We start from the raw sequence: 23,444 nt of genomic DNA on the forward strand, positions 1-23,444 counted from the left end.
GCTGCAGCTTTATAAAACTTTAGTTAGGCTGTATCTGGAGTATTGCATTCAGTTCTGGTCACCCCATTATAGGAAGGACGTCGAGGCTTTGGAGAGGGTGCAGAAGAGGTTTACCAAGATGCTGCCTGGATTTGAGGGCATGTGCTTTTAGGAGAGGTTGGACAAACTTGGGTTGTTTTCTCTGGAGCGTCAGAGGCTGAGGGGAGACCAGATAGAGGTTTATAAGATTATGAGAGGCATAGATAGAGTAGACAGCTGGTATCTTTTCCCCGGGGTTGAAATGTCTAATACCAGAGGGCATGCATTTAAGGTGAGAGGGGGTAAGTTCAAAGGAGATGTGCAAGGCAAGTTTTATTTTTATACAGAGAGTGGTGGGTGCCTGGAATGTGCTGCCTTGGGTTATAGTGGAGGCAAATACAATAGGGACGTTCAAGAAGCTCTTAGATAGGCACATGAATGTGAGGGAAATGGTAGGATATGGACATTGAGTAGGCAGAAGGGATTAGTTTAGTCGGGCATTTTATCACTTATGTAATTGGTTCAGCACAACATTGTGGGCTGAAGGGCCTGTTCCTGTGCTGTACTGTTCTATGTTCTAATAACTTGGAGACATAAGAGACTGCAGGTGCTGGAATCTGGAGCAACAAACAATCTTCTGGAGGAACTCAGTGGGTTGAGCAGCATCTGTGGGAGGAAAGGAATTGTCGACGTTTTGGGTGGAAACCCTGTGCCATTCCACCCAAAACGTCAACAATTCCTTTCCTCCCACGGATGCTGCTCGGCCCACTGAGTTCCTCCAGCAGATAGTTTGTGTTCAACAACCTCTTCCACCTGGTTGGTACCTGTGCCTTTGAGATAGATAGCTTTCAGCTCATCAGCTATTGGGGCCACTAACTGCAGCAGCACTTATAAATCCACAGAGTGGCTAAGCCTCCCTTTGTGTCTCCAGTGTGAACAACTAGTCCACCTTTCTGGCACCCAATTATACAGAGCAGTAACTCTCAGAGATTGCTGCCTTATGGAATGTAAAGAATGTAAGTTATTATAGTTCTATTCCCCACTGACCACAACCCACCCCACAGACCATCTTGGTCAAAGTCTGCCCTCACTTTTCAAATGTAAGAGACTGTCTAAAGGAAGCTGTGTGTCATTCTCATTATCTTTTTTTTCGTCAAAATATTTTCAGCTTGAAATATATATTTATTAATTTCTTAATTGTGATTTTCTTTGTTCAAATCTCCTTCATTTGGTGGTTATACGCAAAGTGCTTTAAAGGAACACAATTAATAGTGTCAAACACAAGAGACTGCAGATGCTGGTATCTGGAGCAACAAACAATCTGCTGGAGGAACACAATTAATAGTTCCTAGAATAAGATTCATGGTAGGATTTTAAAATTATTTTGGAATGTTCTTGGTTTTCCTTCTTTCCTGCATCAACGTGGTCTTTATGATAGACTTTGTTAGTCTAGTATCACTGTGCTACTGAGGCAATGGCTTCCTTTAGGCACCCACTCACACTTGCAGGAAAAACCTGGCAATGACTTTGCAGAACAAATTAAACTGCAACAAATAGTTTGTTGCAGGGCATGGAGTATCATAGCACTGAGACTACAAATGGAAGTAGGATTCATCTGTACTTTCAGGCTATTTTCTTCTATGTCTTTCTTGGCATGCTGCAACACTGTTCCAAATCTTTAGCAGCCTGTTTGGGAAACAAGGCCACTTTCCTGGTATGCTAACTCATTGTGCATCGTCTCCATTTCTTCAGCCCGTAAACAGCAATTCAGGTATTAGACTGTTCCATCAGAAGCCTGCAGATTCAGTTTTATGTTCTGTATTAACATTCTTTTCGCCTCATTTTTCTTACTAGGCTTGACAAAATGGTCAACAAATTGATGTACATTTTGGCTGTATTCCAAGGATTCTAAGAATGTTTGCTTCCTATAATGCCATATCCTTTTTAGTTATGCCGGAATTGCTAATTTCCCTCATTTGATGTTCTCTCTCCACAATGCCAAAGGTCTATATGTGGGTCTAAAAAAATAATGAAGAGCTATCACAGAATAATTGCACACAGTGACTGCACATATGTTTGTGCTTCCATGTGTATTTTTAAGCATTGACACCACACACAATCCATACAAGAAAATAATGGGAGAAATCTTCTTTCCCAATGTACCAGAAGAATGCTAAGTTTGCAAGCTCAAGTGATGAGAGCATGAGATTGGGAGCTTTGGTTCCTAGACCCTGCTTTACATTGACTCAGTATTCCCAAGGCTGGTAGTGGGTATGGAGATGTGCATGACTGGACCTGCAACAGGTGCAGTTAGAGGACACTCAATGAAATAGAAAAAAAAGTACTGAAAGGAGGCCAAAATATGTAAAAAGAAAAGATTGCACATTTGTGGTAAGTTTGTCTGTAAATCTCTTTGTTATGTGCAGCACAACTCAGCCTAAGCTTTCCATGAGGTTCACACTTATGAAAATATTGCTTGGTAAATGCAGTGTATGGACACCAGCAGGTAGAGACTGTACTGGGTCCAGAGTCATTGGGTCAAACAGCAGCGAAATTGGCGCTTTGGCCCACCATCTCCAGACCAACCATTAAGTACCTATCTATTACTAATCCCATTCACTAGCACTTGTTCGTTCGTCATCTATGCCTTGACGATTCAAGACTCAAGTGTTGGTTGGAGTACAATGAAACTCTCTTATTGGTTGTTCCTCTTCTTGTTTTCTCAAAAGAAAGAGATATTCATGGACATTTCAGAAGGGAAACACAGTGGTAATGAAGTTGAAGCAATGGTGAGTGAACTTTGTATGTCACTGTAATTGGTCAACAGTTCCTGAAATGTGAAGTTGGAAGAGTGGTTCCAAAACGTGCCATCAGAAGTGCAATACTAGATGGATGGGGTACTAAAAACTTTTAGTTCTCCTTTCCCAGGGAAGAGGAACTAAAAATTAGAAGGCAGTGGTTTAAGGTGAGAGTGGAAGATTTAAAAAGGACCTGAGGGCTAACTTCACGCAGAGGGTGGTGCGTATATGGAACAAGCTGCCAGAGGAAGTGGTTGAGGCAGGTACAACAATAATATTCAAAAGGTATTTGGATAAGTACATGGATAGGAGGGGTTTAGAGGGATATGGACCAATCGTGGGCAAATGGAACCAGGTAGGCACCATGGTCAGCATGGACAAGTTGGTCCGAAGGGCCTGTTTCCATGCTGTATTACTCTATGACCCAATGGAACTTCGTAACATTGACTGTCATAATGCGTACAGTATAGTCTACTGGCGTGTGCAGTTCCCTCTGTTTGCATTTTTTCACTGTCGCGTTGCAAATGGCAATGTATTATATCCTTTGTTCCAAAAAATCTTAAGATGTGGCATAATATCCACATCCTAGAACAAAAAGCCCAGGCTGAACTGTTTGTTGGAAATCTGCTATTATTAACCTACTCACAGATCCTGCAAAGGGTTTACAACGTGCATGCTGTATTAATATTGTAATTTCTATCTCATTGATCTGAGACATCAACCTTTCCCTCTGACGGCAAAAACAAGCTCACTTCTTCAGTGCCTGAAATAACACATTTTGTCAGATTACTTGTTGACAGACTTCGTTGTGTTTAAGTACTGTATATTTAACTTGCACTGCTATATGTTTAAGCACTATTTGAATGGCACTTAAAAATGGAATAAATCATGCAAATTATATTTGTCTAGAATTAAGTAGGAAGAAGCTGTCATTACAGTAGCCATGAAGAGCATATTGTTTCTGACTGAGATTTATATAAACATTTTAACCAAAGCACTTTTTTAAAAAAAATGTTCATGTTAGTCATGCAAAATAAGCATCTGAAAAAATCTGCAGTACACATAGGTCACATTTGTACATATTGCTTGCAAATATCGGTATATAAACAGATAAAACTGAGTTACTTACGTGTTAGAGACAGAGATGGAATCCAGCTGTAGTTAAGTAGGAAGAGAAGGCTTGGTAAATTTGAGCAGTTGATATTAAACAGTGGTGTGCATCCATCTACTGGATGTGTGGTGTACTTAGAATTTACCAGCAGCATGATTAAAGTGTGGGTATATGTGTTTATAAACAAACACTATAAAATTATTATTTCTGAAATTGTAGAAGTGTTAAGACATAGAAAGAGTCCATTCAGCCCAATGATTCTATGCTGGCTTCTGGTAGAGCAATCTACCTTTCCTCATTTTTTTCATTGGCCTGCTACCTGTCTATTTCTCTTTTGAAGACACTGTTTGGTTTTTGCACCACCCTTGCTGGCAGTGTATTTCAGATTCTAACTACCCTCTGAGAAAAAAAAATCCTCACACCCCCCTTGTTCCTTTTATCCAAACTGTGTCCCTTGGTCTTTGAACAGCGGCCCAAAGCAAATTGTATCTATGTCTAAAAGTACTGATGGCATCACTGAAACCCATCTATAATATTAAAAAGGTCCAAGCAGGTATCCTTTGGTGGGAAATCTAAGCTTAATGAATCTTAACAGTATTTTTCCTTTTAATTGGCTGTTATTTCCAGCTCTGTGCTTTCCTGCTCTCTGCCTCTCCATCTAGATCCCTGTCCCCAACCGTTGGACATTTAGAATTTTATTGAATACCTTTTTCGTTCCTTACAGGTGCTTTCCACCAACCTCTGGCCCATTTGGTTACAAAGGCAGAATGTTGCACCTGGCCTCTGCTGCTCTTGGATAGGCCAACTCCTTCCTGATGGTATTCCTGTCTGAACATTAAAATAAACCATTTATATCAGTGTACACCCATAATTACTGCTTACATTACTTTCATATTCTTCAGAGACATAGAGAGATACCACATGGAAAAAGGCCCTTCAACCCCCCTGAGTTTGCGCCAACCGTCAAACACCCATTCCTTTCTTTCTTTGCTCCCAGCTGCTTGATTATAAAGTAGTGCCCTTGGATTTTGAATCCATCACTCATTGCCATTTCTATTTGCTGAACTTTATAAACTCCCAATGTTAAAACTTGTTTTGTCCTCATACAGATTTCTCTTTGCCAAAGAAAACTAGCTCAAATTCTGTAATCTTTCCTCCTGGATTGTTGAAAGCTGGAATCATCCTTGTTGCTTGCCTTTGTAGTTTGATGTGGATAATAATATCCTCCCTATGATTTAGTAATGGATCAACTCTTGTTACCCCAGTTGTGATCTGTGCTCTGACACTCTTCTATTATAACTTCTTTTTCTTTATTTGTCTTTTTTAATTTCAGCTAAGTATTGCATAGACTATCATAGATCATAATGAGTTGATGCCATACAGGTTTAAATTCAACTAAACAATCAATATAGAATCTATAATAAGTTTTAAAGATATGTCACACCATGCCTTCTTAATGACTAGTATCGGTGAAAGTACCTAGCTATTAATGTGGCATCTTCTCAGGGCCAGATATTTCCTGAGTGTGTTTCTGTTTGAACAGTAAAATAAACTATTTGTTTCAGTGCACATCTCTAATTACTGCTTTCCTTAGCAGAGTGAAAACTTTACCAACCCTACAAATATTCTTTTGATCTTATTCCAGATTGTAGGGGGAAGGGGCAATCAGGAATATTGTGAACCAGGGACATATCTGGTACTATTGGAGGCTTGTGCCTCAGAGAGAGTGATTTCACATACATATTATCACAGTGTGAACTGAACGTTATTTTAAATTGTCCAGTATTAACTTATCAGCTTCCATAGCAAAACAGTACTTACTTCCATTGTGATTGATGAGCATTTACTGTTTGAGAGGGCTCTAATTATGCCAACATTAAGTCCTGGCAAGTTCATAAGCCTGAATTATGATGACGTTAGTACTGCTGGGGGAAAAGCAGACAGCACTGGTTGATGATATAAACTTACCCATCATATTTATTCATCAAAAGAGATGAATGCAAGTGGCTGTCATCTATCTCTAAAGGAATTTGGACCACAAATTTAAAACAAAGGGGCAGAGATTCTATAATCTAGTGCACCAGCTCAATTATTTTTTCTGAGCACCAAGACTGCATGATACATGTTATTGGCATAGAAGACAACTGTGCTTTCCATATCCTGAAGGGAGATACAAGCATGACCATCAGTCAATTCTTTACTCTCTGTAGCAGCATTAAAAACAATCAATTTGCATTTCTTCCTCTGCACAATGATGGTTGGAGGCTACATACACTTACCCATCTGCCTATTTTTGTAAGTACACCCATTCTAATTTCCCAGAAAAGTTACCTTTCATTTGAAAACTGGTGACCTGTTGCAGAAATATGGATCCTGGTTTGGTGACAGTGATCATTCAGAACAAATCAGGGTCTTTCTCATACTTTTCACAACACAGAAGAAGGCCATTTGGCTATCCTGTCTGTGCCACTTTACAGACAGTCGCATCAATCCCATTCCCTGCAACCCATTCTCTCTCCTTTGCACATCAAATCCATCCTAATCCCGTACCACCCTCACACATTAGGGGCAATTTACAGTAGCTGATTAACCTACCAGTCAGCACGGCTTTGGGATGTGGGAAGAAACTATGGCCACGGGGAGAATGTACAAACCCCACACAGACAAGCCCAGAGGTCAGGATCAAACCTGGTTCACTGGAGCTTTGAGACACACTGTCATCGATGATATCAACTGGACTCTGACAAATTGCACTTGTTTCTCAATCACACTTTGTTTACTTGTGCACAAGGAGAACAGCCCAGCCCCTGTCACCAAACTAATCTAAAGTTTCAACAGAGTTGTCTTTTTAAACAGATATTGACCAATTAAAATCTTTGGGCACCTTAGAATTTCTCATTTGCATGTATAAAATACCAATCACGTTCCATTAATATAGGTGTTAATGACCAATAGAAACTACATGTTAATGGCCAATAACACCTTAGAGTTAGTAAAGTAATTGTCTAATGGTTACTGTGCATCTTGCATCCTTCGTTTGCATCCTTATCTTGTCTTGACACAGCGTCCACAATGCCACTATGCCCCCTTTCTGGCAGGAGTATTAACTAGTGCCTGGTTTCTTTGGCTATCTTGACAAAAATCCTTATATATAAACTTCTTCATTTTCTTGGATGGCTAAGATTGGGAATCATAACTCCTGCAATAAGAAGCCTAGGTAGAAGTTATAGAGTCATACAGCACAAAAACACACTCTTCAGCCCAAATCGACCATCTAAGCTAGTCCCATTTGCCCATGTTTGACCCAGATCCCTCTAAACCTTTCCTATTCAAATGTATTCTAATTGTTATAAAAGTTACATTCATATGCAGACATTTTCACGTTACTGGAAATCTAATATTTGATTTATTATTCTGCAGGAGAAATAAGTACCTATGATAGGCAATATAAATTGATCAGAACATTTTAGTCTTGGATTATGAACTAACTAATGAAAGCACAATGCTTTGGTCTTGAACTTTGATATCCAAAGCATACAAATGTCCTCAGATCACTTAAATTTCTACACAGTAGTATTGAGGCTTTCATTTGTCATGCTTCACAAGAAATTTAGCTGAAATTTATAGCTGCACAGTCATTCCACAAGGTTATCATATGTCCACTTAATTTTAATGTATTGTTAATATTGTTACATTCTTTTCAGTAAGAACTACTCTGCTATTATTTGAATTTCACTAAATAGTTAAATACAAAGATGCAATCAATGTCTAGAAATTTGAAAGGTATACATAATTCACTGATCAACCATTCTACTTTAATCATTCTGCATCATCCACACTAACCATTCTAACAGCTTCAGCTTCAATCATCATCCAAAGATTCAATCAGTGTTTATGGAAAGGCATGTATTTAAAAACTGATGGATATCTAATCCATCACACTTCAGTCTGCATCAAAAAATGACAATATTTTCCTTGACAAATGCTTTGTCCTCCTGCATTTGAGTTTCCAGATAAAAGTTACAGACAGGCACCTCCATTCAAAAATGCAATGCAAACGTGCCAATAGATTAAAATATTAGGACCGATTTAAATGTTATACATTTGGTTAAGTGGAAAGTGGAAAGCATGGTTTTGATCAGATTGTCAGAACAACATTTGACCATTGTCAGGGCACAGTGTTGTTGACTTTATGCATACTACACCACATGGCTTATGAGAAAAATGTTGTTTTGAAAATCCATCAGCAGAGCATTAGTACAAGCCTCTCTAATACTGCAGGATCCCAAACTGCATTCTGCTCAATTCTGACAGCAATTCTTCTTTTATCTGAGCACCAGTTTCCCATGCTGCTTTATATCTGTGAGCAAAAAGTAGGCATGGCAGAACAAAATTGGAAAAAGTGAATGAAAGATTTCAACAGGCTTGACAGGAAATAAATGAATTTCTGAGCAAATGTGAATTTTGTCAGAGGTTCACCAAGGATTAAAGCAGGTTTTAAATAAGAAATATATTACATTTTTTTGTCAACAGTCCATCAAATTTTATGGATTTTTTTAATATTTTCTCTCCTCCTGCTCTTTCCATAAAGGCAATAAGTTATGATGGCACACAGTTCTGCTGTTGTCAACATTGCTTTGGTACCTTATCCAAGTGGTTACATTTCACACGTAAGTTTAGGTAGGTTGGCATGGGGAACATCACAATGAAGCATGTCCTGCTCTTATCTGGCATGTACAATATCACCCTGACAGAAACCACCTAATTAAGCACAGACCAGCAATGAAGTGTGGCTCAATATCAAAGAGAACATTTATGGTTCCAGCCTCCTGGGTATATTCCTTAAAACCAATATTTGATCTGTTAAGTATGATTCTAATAGAAAATATGTTTTCATAAGATACCAACACCTCCCAAGTTGCAAATTAATCATGTTTTCTAAGAGAATCACAACATCCTGGTTACCTGTTCTCTGTGGTGTATTGTTTACTATTATGAAATCACAGCATGTTGCTTTAGTCATTTGATTCTGGAGCACTTGTTTGGAGACTTGGATTTGGGAACCATTTAACTATTTTCTTTTAAAATTTTGATTTGGTCTCAGACTTATATTCAAAAATGGGAAACAACAATGAAAGGTATAGGCAACTGTAATGAAAAATACACCTTGAATTCTATGGACACAAGAATAAACCTCATGTTTTCCATATATTTTTCTTCTGAGTGAATACCTGCAAAGTGTATTGGAGCTGGCTTCCTGCCACCTGGTGCCCTTGGCACATGTCCTGCAATTTTTTGACAGATTGGGGAAACTGTGGGGATGGTAAATGGACAGCTTTAGTCACTAAACCGTAACATTCTGATGCAACTAATGAGGATGTGGAGGAGGAGATGTTTAATGAGCTGGTTCAGTCGGGCTAAGTCATAAAAAAACTATGATTTCCAAGAATCTGACTTGTTCATCATGCTTTATTAGTTAAAGGACTCCAAAAGCTGCCATTAATGGCAAATGGAACACCAAGGCAATTTGTGTTTCAACCTTCAAGTTCTAATATTCCTTCCCTCACAATCAAGAATGTGTGTATACCACTGAATGTAACTATTGTTCCATGAACTTATCATCACCATATTCTGTTTTACTGTCCACCATGTGAAATCTCAGAGCTATTAATACTAATAATTTTCGTGAAGAAGAAATCATCCTGTTATATAACCTGAAGTTTGTGAGTCCTCTCCAACTCACACCCATCAAAGAACGTGTCAAAGGGCAGCTGAAAGCAGATAATTTCAAGACAGAAAAATGAGGCATGCTTCTCTTCAGTCTCACTGTATGAAAACACATAAAACTAAACAGCAAATTACAAGAAGACTTTTTTTTAAAAAAATAAGAAAATGTAAGTAATTTGCTCAGTACTGAGTTAAGATTTTAATGCCTTCCTTGCAAGATTATTGGGCATAGTGCATATCCAAGTTGCAATCATCCAAAAGGTAATCATAAATTCTTAATGGCATCATGCTTCTAAAGCACAAAGCACGGCCATGTCATCCATACAGGCAGCATGGGCTGAACTCTTTCACTTGTGTCATATCATTTCTACACTTTGGCAATCTTGCAATACAGCATTCAAATTGACAAGCCACTTTAGCATTGCTGAGACTGAAGCAAGCACCAGGAACGCAAACAGATTGATTCTGACAAGAGCCATCTTGTTTTCTGTAAATTATTAGTTTTACTGACAGTGCGCAAATGAAGTAGCAGTGTGGAAATGACATCAGTTCCATGATGAAGAATTTGTAGATCCACTAAACATTGCTGAAAGCTGCACTCATGCCATTTCTCCCAGATTTTCTATCACTGCCCATCAGCAGATGTCAGATGCATTTCCTTAGACTGCTGTGATTTTGACAATATTGTTCCTCGCAAGTGATTAACACCAGGCAATTTCTTTGCACCATAGATGCACAAGGCAGTGCTTCATTCAGGGTGCCTCATCTCAGCTTTGTTGCAAAGAAGTCAGTTTTTTTTTAATATCATACAGAATAAATGAAAACTTGGATGAGGATAACATTTGCTTTTCTCTATTACAATTATGAAACTATATGAAGAGGGAAAATCAACATCTACCAAGCAAATCCTGAGATATTTTCCAGAAAATAACAGCATGCAATAATAATATAGGAGACATTAATCATTGCACTGTACTAGGGTCTTCAACAGAGTGAGTTTCCAAGCTCATCTAGGGTATTAGGCTTTTGAGCAGGAAATACAGGTCCTGCAAGATCCCTTGATAACTGCAAGAACTTAAAAACAGTTAATAGAAGCCTGGGAGTGGTTTGTGTACAGAGAAGATTCTTAGCTAGTAAATGGTGTGGGTGAAATGGAGAAAAATATGAAATTCATTTCTCTACTCCATATTCCAATAAAATTCCCAGCAATCATGGAATGAAAACAACAGATTTTCAGCATTTGCAGGCTTTTTGTTATTTTCATAAACATTGGTATTCTGGTTTTCTACTGAAGAAGAATTTTTTTTCTAATGAAGACCACAGAAAGCACATTTTAAAACACCAGCATCCCCTATTCTCCAACATACAGTATAGGGCTCCATTTCTCAGTGGTGTGGGACAATTTTGTTCTTTTTCAATAAAACACTTTTCTTACAGTTTGAATCAATTTCCTCAGAAGTGTTAAATATTGAAACAAAGTCAGATTGCATGGGTTTTGCAGAATTTGATATAAAGGACGAAAAATGCCAAAGAAAGAGGAGCAGCTGTTGGCAGTGATGCACTTTGTCCCTTTGACCTTGATGCACCTTATGCCACCAGTGATCCTCACCTTCCTGTCACATTCTTCTGACAACTCATGCCCTCAGTATTTCTGAGCCCTTTCTTATCTACTAATGGGTCTATATGCACCCAAGATTCCATCAGCTGCTTGCCGTTACCCCTTCACCTCACTCTCATATCATGCACATTACAAATCTGTTTCTTCCTTCATTTACCACACTAAATGATGCTGGAAGCTGTCCTGCTTCTTCCTTCCCTCGATTGGTACGATCCCAAGATTCCTTCAGCTTGATTAATCCGCTAACTACCAAACTGTGCAATTCTTAAAATACTGCTGAGGTGGCAACAGTAAATTGACATGGAGCTGGCTAAAGAAAGAACTTGAAAACACAGAGAGGAAATAATATCAAGTGTTATTTGTGAATGCATTTAGCATCTGGATAACTTACTTTCAGAGTGAGTATTTTGCTAAATTCCATCAAATATCTTCAGAAACTTTCAACAGGACACAGTGTTGCTCATTCCAACACTGCCTGGTGGAGAAATTAATTCAGAATTGTCCAGCCAAAGTGAGCTTTCTAGAGGCAAGTATCTTAGTAACATCAAGCTAAGCTACCACAAAAATGTCTCCTGAACATTTTCAGCTTTATAAAGAAAAGACGAGTATCCTGGATTTGGCTGACTTGTAATATCCATCAGTTAAGGGTGAATTGTAAAAGTGACAGCCACTGCATCGATTAAAAAGAAAATCACTTTAGGTTTGAACTGTGCCATATAATCCTTATTTAAATAGTTTGAGCAAGTCCTGCCTCATCTACTGATATAATGGACACAAACGTCAAGATCTATCCAAAAGTCAGACCAGGTGGTTTATATATAGTTTTCAGTTTTCCTCTTGCTGCTACCTTTGATGGAAGTGCGATAAAGATCATCTCATTAAGGTTATTCTGTGACAACACATAAAAAGCAGAAGGAACTCAGCAGGTCAGGTAGCATCTACGGAAAGAAATGGACAGTTGAGTTTTCGGGTGAAGACTCTTCATCTGATCAATCCAGCTGGCCTTCCTGGACAGTAGTGGCCATAATTAGACTGTATTTCAGCTGTGCCTTAACCAGTGTTTTGCATAGTTCTGGTATGGATTCCTTACCCGATGCCTTGTATTATAAAAGTAAGTATTCCATAACCCCTTTTAGCCACCAGTCTATCCATCCTGCTACCTTCTGTAATTTGTAGACATGCAATTCTTCTGTTCCTCTCTACTTCTTAATATCCTGCCATTTATTATGTACTCCATATTCCTGTTTGCTCTCTCCTAATCCATTACCTCATACTTCAATGAATTGAGTTCCATTTGACACTTTTGAAAATTAAATCTGTAGAAACCACCCCAAAAACTAGTGAAATTCCTGCAGTGCATTTATTTGCATATTATTAGAATTCCTATTTCTTTATTGCTTGTAGACTACTCAAAATAATGAATGCTAATGTCTATTTTGAAGCAGAATAATGACAACCAATCATGGCCCCAAACTTAAAGAGGGTAATATGTGATGTCATTCTTATCACTTATTAATTTATGTAGATTAGGCTCTTGGAATATATGTGTGTGTGCCTGGATATGGAACATGTACACACCAGTTATCTTCAACCAGTTGACCAGCAAGGAGGCAGACAATGAAAGAGGCTAGGTCAGAATTACATCATACTTTGAGTTGTTTATATGAGTTGCAACCCCCTTGACAAGGGTTTTGAAAATATTTTGCAGTTTAAATTCTGCACTTGTTATTGTCATAAAGGTTCATTTTATACATTACAAAGTTGGACAAATCTGGGAAATATATTGCAAGTGAATGTATGGGCACATTGGGTGAGTTGTTGTGCATGTTGTAGTTTTATCCTTAAGCAATGAAATGTAATCCCAATTAAATTAAAAGATTAGCATACTATCAGCACAGTACCAATAGTTATTGCTGGCAGGGCTATCAAGCCTTATGTAAATGAATAGTTCCTTTCCTTCAAAATTTAGTTCTAGGATATGTCCCACAGAGAAAAATGTTGATTTATGGTAAAATGAAAACAGCAAATTATAGGGGGAAAATGTAATAGCAAAATTACTGTTTCTGCAACTAAAAATATCCTATTTTTAGAAAACAAGTTATCTACTTCTCAAGACCACAGGATGTCTCAAAATGCTTTGAAGTCAATTCACCATTGTGATTAAGAAACACAACAGGCAATTAATCACTTGGTACAGCAATGGTATGTTGGCCTCTTTCACAAAGGGATTGGAATACAAGAATACATGAGTCTTGTTACCATTGTGCAGGGCTTTGGTGAGACTGCACCCTGTAGTATAGTATAGTGTATAGTTTTAGTCTCTAAGAAAGGATGTACTTGCCTTAGAATCAGTGTGTTATCCAAGCACTTTCTTTACAATCAACTTCTTATCCATGACTTATGATTCACCTACACCATATGATTCTGTCATGAGGTAACTTTGCAAACATCTGTGAAAACTACACAATTCCCTTCTTGTGTCCATTAAGTTACTCATTCAAAAGTGTTGATTCAGCCTGAAAATATAATGTATCATTTTTAATATGCATAAAAAAAGCCCTTAATATATCATCTGCTAGCTTGTTTATCATGTAGAGGTAACCTTTCGTAGGAGCCTCCCTCAAAAGTAAAAACTTCCTATTTGTCTTGAGAAATACATGGAAACGATGCCAGAGCTGTCATGATGGATGAATTCAATGTTTTCACTGCAGCATCTAAATCACCATCTCAAACCTATTCTTTCTATTTCCTTGATCATGCTGACCTGTAATTTATCTTGGACATCAGCCTATATTGCAAATTATTCAAATGCCGAGGTTAGGATATCACCTGAAAGCCAAGGAGATCTCCTCTTTCTCTAATCTCATTGAACTTAGATTGCACAACCTCTTGGATCCTGTATTCATTGAAGCACAGCTTCAATCCAAGCCTATTTCATCGCTTGGGTTATGGGCCTTGGATTATATAACTTTCACGATTGTAAGTATTCTTCATATCTACTCAATTAATCTCTTTTAATTCTGATAAAATCCATTCTCCAGTATTATTTCCTCCAAGGCGACCTGCATGCTATTCATCTGTTGGTTGAGCACATTCTTTATGTCATGACTGGTGTTTTTCATCTTTGAAATGGGATCTTTCATTCTAGCACTTCACAATTTGTAACTTAATCACTGTCTTGTGCATCTGTTACCAAGTCTCCAATGCTCTCACATTGATGGAACGGTTGATCTCACTACTCACCTCCCTAGAGGATGGACTCTGACCCAGCATATCTGTGACTTAGACTTTCCAGTACCTATCAGCATGCTCATTATTGAAAACACATAATTGTTGGCACTTCAAATCAACAAAGTGCAGATGGCTTTCTATTTTGTCTTTTTTGTATAATTCTGGCATAAATAAGGAAAAAAATGATTGTATTTTATAGCATCTTTTAGAATCTCAAACATTCTAGTAAGCTTTATAGCTAATGAAGTTATTTTAGAAGTCCAATCACTGTTTTAACATAGGAAACAAGGCAATCAGTTTCTACATAGTATGTTCTCTTAAACAGGAATGAGCAGATAGTTTATTTTTAGTGACTTTAGTTGAGGCATAAATATTGACCAAAACATCAAGTAATTGAGTTCTTTATCAAAACAAGATGTTGCATCCACGTAGAAGACCAGAAGGGACCTTAGATTTACATTCCATCATAAATATAACACCCTAGGTTGTCCCCAAGCTGCACGGAGAAGCAATATGGAATCTTTCCTCACGTATGGAGGGGGGCTTGAACCCTGATCCTTCTGACTCAGTGCTGCCAATAATGGGAATGTCCAAGTTCATTAATTTTAAGAGTATTACAGAGAATTAATAGTGTGGATAAAACAATGAATGCATTGTTTATAATTATCATTATGAGACAGACAACTACTTCTACATGAGAAGAGATCAGATTCATTACTAAATAGTATTTTCAGACCTTTGAAATTCTGGAAGTCAAACTGTTGGCCCACTGCTTCCAAGATCTATGAGTTATTTTAACTCCCTGGTGTCTTTTCTATGTCACCCTGAAGTTGAGTACTTTGCCATCTCTTTAGTTCAATCTGACATTTAACTAGCTTCGTGTTTCCAGACAAACGTGCTCCCTGAGCTGTATTCTGTAGAACTTCTGAGTCACAACTGATGTATTTTTTCCAATTTCTCCAATACAATATGACTGGCATCTATCTCAAAACTCGCCTTACAGTTTATCAGTATCATTAACACAACATTTCCAGCCTGTGTTCCTGGATTGATGCCCACCTGTTGTTTTATTAGGGTCAAGAGACACATTTCATGCTTATTAATTGCTGAACAGTCATTATTGTGGTTGAATGATGACTGACTATCTAAGTTTACTGCTATTAGTAAATTAGGCTGCTGCTTGTCTGCAAGTATTTTGTTCCAGATTGGGTAGTAATTAAAGGCATTTAACAACAAAAAATTGTCCAAGGTCTTCAATTATCAGCTGATATAAAATCACGCCATTAAAAACAACAGTCAGAAATATAATTCAGAGAAATATAGGCTTGCTGTTTGTGGGTAGCTGCATGTAAATTAACAGCTGGAACTAATGCATTGCCCAAGCTTGACACCCATGATGCCCATCTGCCTGCATTAACCCCATTGGGATGTAGGGGAATGACTGAGCTGATATTCTATACCCAAAGGTCAGCCTGCCAGGCAGAGTGGGCCACAAGAGGCAACCAGGGCACTGTTGTTCTGAAACTTTAAAACTTGGTAAGTTAAGGCAACAGTGTTGAATTGAACTTCAGCTTCTCAAACTACCCAACACTGCTGGACATGACACTATGAGCAATGCAACAGGAAATACAATGATAGTTTTAAAGCTTTCATTCATTCCTTCGAGTGAAAACTTATTCCTATCATTTTAGAAATCAAATTATAAATATCAGTGCTGAAGTAGATCATCATTACCTTGAATGTGAAATTAGTTCTAATGGAATGATATATTACTTTGACAATGTTACCTGCAGGATGAATAAATTTGAATTTGAACAATCAGGAAAAAAAACCTTTTTGAAATGCTTTGCAATGCAAAATATTTGTATCAATGAAGAGGGCAAAACAAAGTATAATTATTTTCCAAGCTCTGTCTGTATAACCTTTGCATGATAGAATCTAGCTCTCATTAAACACTATTTATGAAAATCCATTAAACAATGACCAGTTCAATTTTATCACATTTAACAATCCCACTTATAAAAATCCTGCATATCATTGTAATAATTTATGAACTGTTTAAATATGCATCATTATAATCAGACTCCTTGATATTGTTGTATCATTGTGGCTTTGTGTATTTGAATTGATCATTTAGCATTTATTTCAGCACAATATTTTAATAAAATAGTACACTACTAGAAAGGAGTCCTGGAGCCCAGCTGAAAACCTTGTCCCAGTTTTAAGAATGTCTTCCCTATGGCAGTTAAACGTAATTTGGGTACTCATGGTGTTCGCACCATTGATATTAACTGCACACTTTTATAGGAATAAGCGACACATAGAGGTGGGAACCTCGTGAATAAAATTAAATCAAGGTCTTCTGGTACAATTAGACTTGTAATGTAATTTAAATGAAAATTAGTGGGAATCCTGCCCAGCACTGAAAATAAGCAGGGTTGCAGAATGCTAGAAAATGACGTTAAAAGGGGCTTTCCTCTTTAATTAACTGAATATTTCATTTATTTGAACTGGCAGGAGAGTTTGCATCTTCTAAGTTGCTTCCAACATGTCTTGCCATCTTTATCTCCCTATTATGGTCTTTTTTGATATATTCTGTCTGCGTAGCTTCTGATCACCTATTTGAAACCCCATAATGGGGCCAATATGGAACAAAATCAGGCATACAGGACTAGCTAGATAGGTAACTTGGTTGGCATGAATGAGTTGAGGCGAAGGGTCTATTTCCATGCTGTGTACCTCTGTGACTCAAAACTGCCGAATTCATTATAGATAATCAATTTGAATTTCATGTGTTACCTCTGATCACCCCATGGCCTTTTTTTCAAAGCTTGTTTAACTAACTCTCTCATTCCTATGCTGTGTTTCATGAGCATCTTCAACACAACTGCTGGGTGTCTCCCGTTCCTCATGCATAGCATCATGCGATCGGATATTGCACAGGTATCGTTTGACTGCCTGGCCCCGTGTTGCCTGTTTGCATGCTGTTGCGCCTGCACCTACCCCGTGGGGGGATGCGGGATGATGAGGAGCATGATTGATGATGATGAAGATGATGATAATGAGGAGGAAGATGATAGATGTTGATGATGAGGAGGAGGAGGATGATTGATGAAGATTGATGATGATGAGGAGGAGGATGATAGATGATCATGTGGAGGAGGAGGAGATGGAGGTGGATGATTGACGATGTGGAGGAGGAGGAGGAGGAGGATTGATGTTGAAGAGGATGATTGATAATGAGGTGAAGGAGGAGGAGGATGAGGAGGAGGATGATTGATGATGTGGAGGAGGAGGATGACGATGTGGAGGAGGAGGAGGATGATGAATGATGAGGTCAAGAAGGAAGAGGAGGAGGAGAAAGATGTGGAGGAGGAGGATGATTGATGATCTGGAGGAGGAGGAGGATTGATGATGTGGAAGAGGAGGACGAAGAGGAGGAGGATGATGCATGATGTGGAGGAGGAGGAGGATTGATGTAGAGAAGGAGGTGGTAGAGGAGGAGGATGATTGAGGATGTGGAGGAGGATTGATAATGAGGAGGAGGAGGAGGGGGAAGATGATGATTGATGATGAGGAGGAGGAGGATGATTGATATGGAGGAGGAGGAGGATGATTAATGATGTGGAGGAGGAGGAGGATTGATGATGTGAAGAAGGATGAGGTGGAGGAGGAGTATGATTGATGATGCGGAGGAGGAGGAGGAGAAGGGGGGTGATTAATGAGGTGGAGCAGATGGAGGAGGAGGAGGATGATTGATGATCTGGAGGAGGAGTATTGTTGCTGTGGAGGAGGAGGAGGAGGATGATTGATGATCTGGAGGAGGAGTATTGTTGCTGTGGAGGAGGAGGAGGAGGATGATGGATGATGTGTGGGGAGGAGTAGGAAGAGGAGGAAGTTAATAGATGATGGGGAGGAGGAGGAGGTTGATTGATGTTGTGGAGGAGGAGGAGTAGGAGTAGGAGGAGCATGATTGATCAATTGGAGGGGGAGGAGGAGGATTATGATTGATGATTTGGAGGAGGAAGGAGTATTGATGCTGTGGAAGAGGAGGAGGATGAGGACTGATGATGTAGAGGAGGAAGAGGATGATGATTGATGTGGAGGAGGAGAGGGAGGAGGACAGTTGATGTGGAGGAGGAGGATGTTTGATGATGTTGAGGTGGAGGAGGATGATTGATGATGTGGAGGAGGAGGAGGAGATGGAGGATGATTCATGAGGTGGATGAGGGGGAGGATGATTGATGATGTGGAGGCGAAGGGGGAGAAGGAGTATTGATGCTGTGGAGGAGGAGGAGTATTTATGCTGTGGAGGAGGTGGAGGAGGAGGATTGATGATGCTGAGGAAGAGGAGGAGGATGATTGATGATGCAGGGGAGGAGGAGGAGGAGGATGAATGATGTGTTGGAGGATGAGGAGGAGGATGATGATTGATTATGATGATGATGAGGAGGAGGAGCATGATTGATGATGTGGAGCAGGAGGATGAGAATGATGATATGGAGGAAGAGGAAGAGGATTGATGATGTGGAGATGGATGAGGAGGAGGATGATGCTGTGGAGGAGAAGGGGAGTAGGAGGAGGATGATGCTGTGGAGGAGAAGGGGAGTAGGAGGAGGATGATAGATGATGTGGAGTAGGAGGAGGAGGAGCACAATTATTGATGTGGATGTGGAGGAGGAGGAGGAGGATTGATGTTGTGCAGAAGAAGGAGGAGGAGGAGGATGATTGTTGATATGGAGGAGGAGGAGGTGGATGAGGACCAGGAGGATGATTGATGATTTGGAGGAGAAGGAGCAGGATGGGGATGATTGAGGATGTGGAGGAGGTGGATTGTTGTGGAGGAGGAAGAGGCGGAGGAGGATTCATGATGTCGAGGAGTAGGAGGAGGATGTTTGAAGGTGGAGGAGGTTGAGGAGGAGGAGAATGAAGGAGGAGGAGGAGGATTAGAATGATTGATGATGTGGTCAATGAGGAGAAGGAGGATTATTGATGATGTGGAGGAGGAGGAGCAGGAGAACGTGGAGGAGGTGGAGGATTATTGCTGACGTGTAGGAGCAGGAGGAGGAGTAGGATGATTGAGGATGAGGAGGAGGAGGATTGATGATTTGGAAGAGGAGGAGGAGGAGGATTAATGATGATGTGGAGGAGGTTGAGGAGGAGGAGGAGTAGGATGATTGAGGATGTGGAGGAGGAGGAGGAGCAGAAGCAGAATTGATGATGTGGAGGAGGATGAGGATTCATGATGTGGTGGAGGAGGACAATGAGGATGTGGAGGAGGAGGAGGAAGATTGATGATGTGGAGGAGCAGGACGAGGAGGAGGATGTTTGATGATGTGGAGGAGGAGGATTATTTATGATGTGGAGGAGGAGCAGGAGGATGTTTGAAGATGTGGAGGATGTTGAGGAGGAAGAGGATGATTTGGAGGAGGAGGAGGGTTCGAATGATTGATGATGTGCTGGATGAGGAGGAGTTGGATGATGATTGATGATGTGGAGGAGGAGGAGGACATGCAGGAGGAGGATGAGGAGCAGGAGGAGGTTTGATGATGTGGATGAGGAGGATGATGATGAGGAGAATGATTGATGATATGGAGGAGGAGGAGGAGGATTATGATTGATAAAGTGGAGGAGGAGGAGGATGATTGATGCTGTGGAGGAGCAGTAGGAGGAGGATTATTGATGTGGAGGGGGAGGAGGATGATTGATAATGTGGAGGAGGAGGAGAAGGAAGCGGAGGATGATGTGGAGAAGAAGCAGGAGGAGCAGGAGTAGGATGATTGATGATGTGGAGTTGGAGGAGGAGTATTGATGATGTGGAGGAGATGGAGAAGGATGATTGAAGATGAGGAGGAGGAGTAGGATGAGGAGGACGATGATTGCTGATGTGGAGGAGAACGAGGATGATTGATGATGTGCAAGAGGAGGAGGAGGATGATTGATAATTATCATCATTATCATCATCAATCATCCGCTTCCTCATCCTCCTCCACATCATCAATCATCCTCCACCTCCTCGTCCTCCTACACATCATGAATCATCCTCCTCCTCCTCCTTCTCCTCGTTCTCTTTCAAATCATCAATCCTCCTTCTCTTCCACCTCCTCCTCCACATCATCAATGATCATCCTCCTCCTCCTCCACATCAACAATCCTCTTCATCATCATCATCCACATCATCAATCAGCCTCCTCCACCTCCTCCTCTTCCTCCACATCATCAGTCATCCTCATCCTCCTCCTCCACATCATTAATCATCCTCCTCTGCCTCCTCCTCCACATCATCAATCATCCTAATCCTCCTCCTCCTAACCTCCTCCACATCAGCAATCCTCCTCCTCCTCATCCACTTCAATACTCCTCCTCTTCCTCCTCCTCCAATCATTCTCCTCCTCCTCGTTCTCCACATCATCAGTCATCCTCATCCTCCTCCTCCACATCATCAATCATCCTCCTCCTCCCCCCCTCCATATCATCATTCATCCTGCTTCTCATCCTCATCCACTTCCTCCTCCTCCACATTGTCCATCATTCTCCTCCTCCTCCTCCTCCACATCATCAATAATCCTCCTCCTCCTCATCATCATCATCAATCATCCACATCATGGAGGAGGAGGAGGAGGAGGAGGAGTATGATTGTTGATGTGGAGGAGGAGGAAGACGAGTAGGATGATTGTTGTTACAATACCCGATGTTGATGATCCCAGCAACATCTCTCCCATGCTCGCTCAGGTAATTCTCCCTGGTTAGCCATTCTAAAGAGACATTAGACACTCTCAATGGGTCCTGTTCCCTTCCCCACAAACCCATCGCTCTCCTGCAAGTAATGTAACACACGTAGTGGCAGCGCACTCACAACTAAACCATCCCCCCTTAAACCCACAATTCCTCTCTGTACAGGTAGTGGCGGCACATGCTATCGTATGCTGTACAATCGCTAGCCCACAACCCCACCCTTTGCCGGTGAAACAGTGGGAGAAGGACTGGTGGTGGGCTCTACTATTAGGTCCTGTTACTGTTCCTTGCAAGCATTTACCCGGCAGCACCTCCTGTAAGTTCCCATCTGTCCAACACACTTTGTTTTTGAAAATTCATACTTTAAGAGGGCCCTGGGGCTCCAGCTTGGCGTGGCTACAAAAAGGCCTTCCTCTGACTCCGCCAAGGGGTAACAAATGGTGTGATTCCCATGGAGCTGCATATGTATTTTGTAAAACAAATTATCCTCTATAACACCCACACAAGAGTACTGGCAACGGTAAGGAGTCCGAATTTAAGAAGTATTATCTTTCCTCCGGTGGCCATCGTTTACAGTCGCTCAGGTGAATCCAGCGTTCCTGGCCTTTTACTTTCACAGCTGTTGGTGTTTGAAGTAGTATCTGGAAGGGGCCTTTCCACCGAGGTCCCAGTTTAGGGCGCTCCCAATCCCGTATCAGTACCGAGTCTCCGATTTCCAGGTCAGGCAATTCTGTGTTCTGCCCTTCAGGTGGTTTAAAGGCATGGTCCACCTGTGAATGAAGAAACTTTAAAGAGGACGTAAGTTGTCTGAAATGCCTTTGTAGTTCATCCCCCATGATATTAAGGTCAACCTGTGTGAGGGGTTGGGTGTCGGCATCCCATGGGGTTCTTCCCGGACGCCCATAGACGATTTCGGCAGCCGATACCCCGGTGGCCGAGTTGGGGGTGATTCTCATATGGTATAATGCTAAGGGGAGAACCTTCAACCAGTTTAGACCTGTCTCTGACAATAATTTGGTTAGTTTATTCTTAAGGGTTCTGTTAGCTCTCTCTACTACACCCGTTGATTGAGGGTGGTAGGTGCAGTGGAACTGCTGTTCGATATGCAGTGCCTCGCACAATTCCTTATTTATTTTCCCTGTGAAGTGGGGGCCATTGTCAGAACTTATCCGTCAGGGTACCCCAAACCTTGGTATAACCTCTGTAAGCAATAACTTTACCACCATTGAGGCCTTATTGTTGGTGGTTGGAAAAGCTTCAATCCATCTACTAAATACATCAACAATAACGAGACAGTACTCGTAACAATGTACACGCAGTAATTCAATAAAGTCGAGTTGTATACATTCAAAAGGACAACCTGGCAAGGGGGTTTGCCTGGGGTGCACTTCACCCCTTTCCCAGTGTTGGTTTGTTGGCATATCAAAAACGACCATATTTTGCCTTCTGCTGCTTCCTCCAATCTGGGGTGCCACCAGGTACGTAATAAAATGTTACTCATTCCCTCCTTGCCAAGGTGGGTGTCAGAATGTAGGCAGTCAATAAGCTTTGGTAACAAAGAATCAGGTATACATACTTGACCGACTGGAGTAACCCAGAGGCTGTGTGGCGCAGAGTGCGTACACCCGTGCGCCTTCCACATTTGTTTTTCTGAGTCGGGGTGTCCCCCTGTAAGTGCTGCACAGTGACCATGTCTGGGGTGCCTGGCGTTGCTATCTTTGGCTTGCAAGCAACTGCTTGTTTTTCCACAGTGGAAACGATTTTAGACCCCTGGCGTGCTGCCAATTTCGCTTCTGTATCTGCCCTGTTATTGCCCTGGGTTACTGGGGAGGCATCTGAAAGGTGAGCAGAGCATTTAACGACGGCCAATTTGTTTGGGAGGAGGATGGCTTGGAGGAGGTTCTTTACATAAGCCGCATTCTATATGGGGCTACCTGTAGAGGTCAGAAATCCCCTGTGTGCCCAGAGTTGGCCAAAATCATGGGCAACTCCAAAAGCATACGGGAGTCAGTGAAGATGTTAGCTACTTTGTCCTTGGCTAAAATGCAAGCTTGGGTCAGGGCAAAGAGTTCTGCTTTTTGGGCAGAGACTGGGGGCTACAGAGATGCAGATTCCACACTCTGGGAGTCATTTACCACGGCATAGCCACAAAGGCAGGTGCCCTGTTCAGAAATGTAGGAACTACCGTCGACGTACAGGTTTAAGT

This window comes from Pristis pectinata, chromosome 13, assembly GCF_009764475.1.
Source record: "Pristis pectinata isolate sPriPec2 chromosome 13, sPriPec2.1.pri, whole genome shotgun sequence".
Classification (NCBI taxonomy): Eukaryota; Metazoa; Chordata; class Chondrichthyes; order Rhinopristiformes; family Pristidae; genus Pristis; species Pristis pectinata.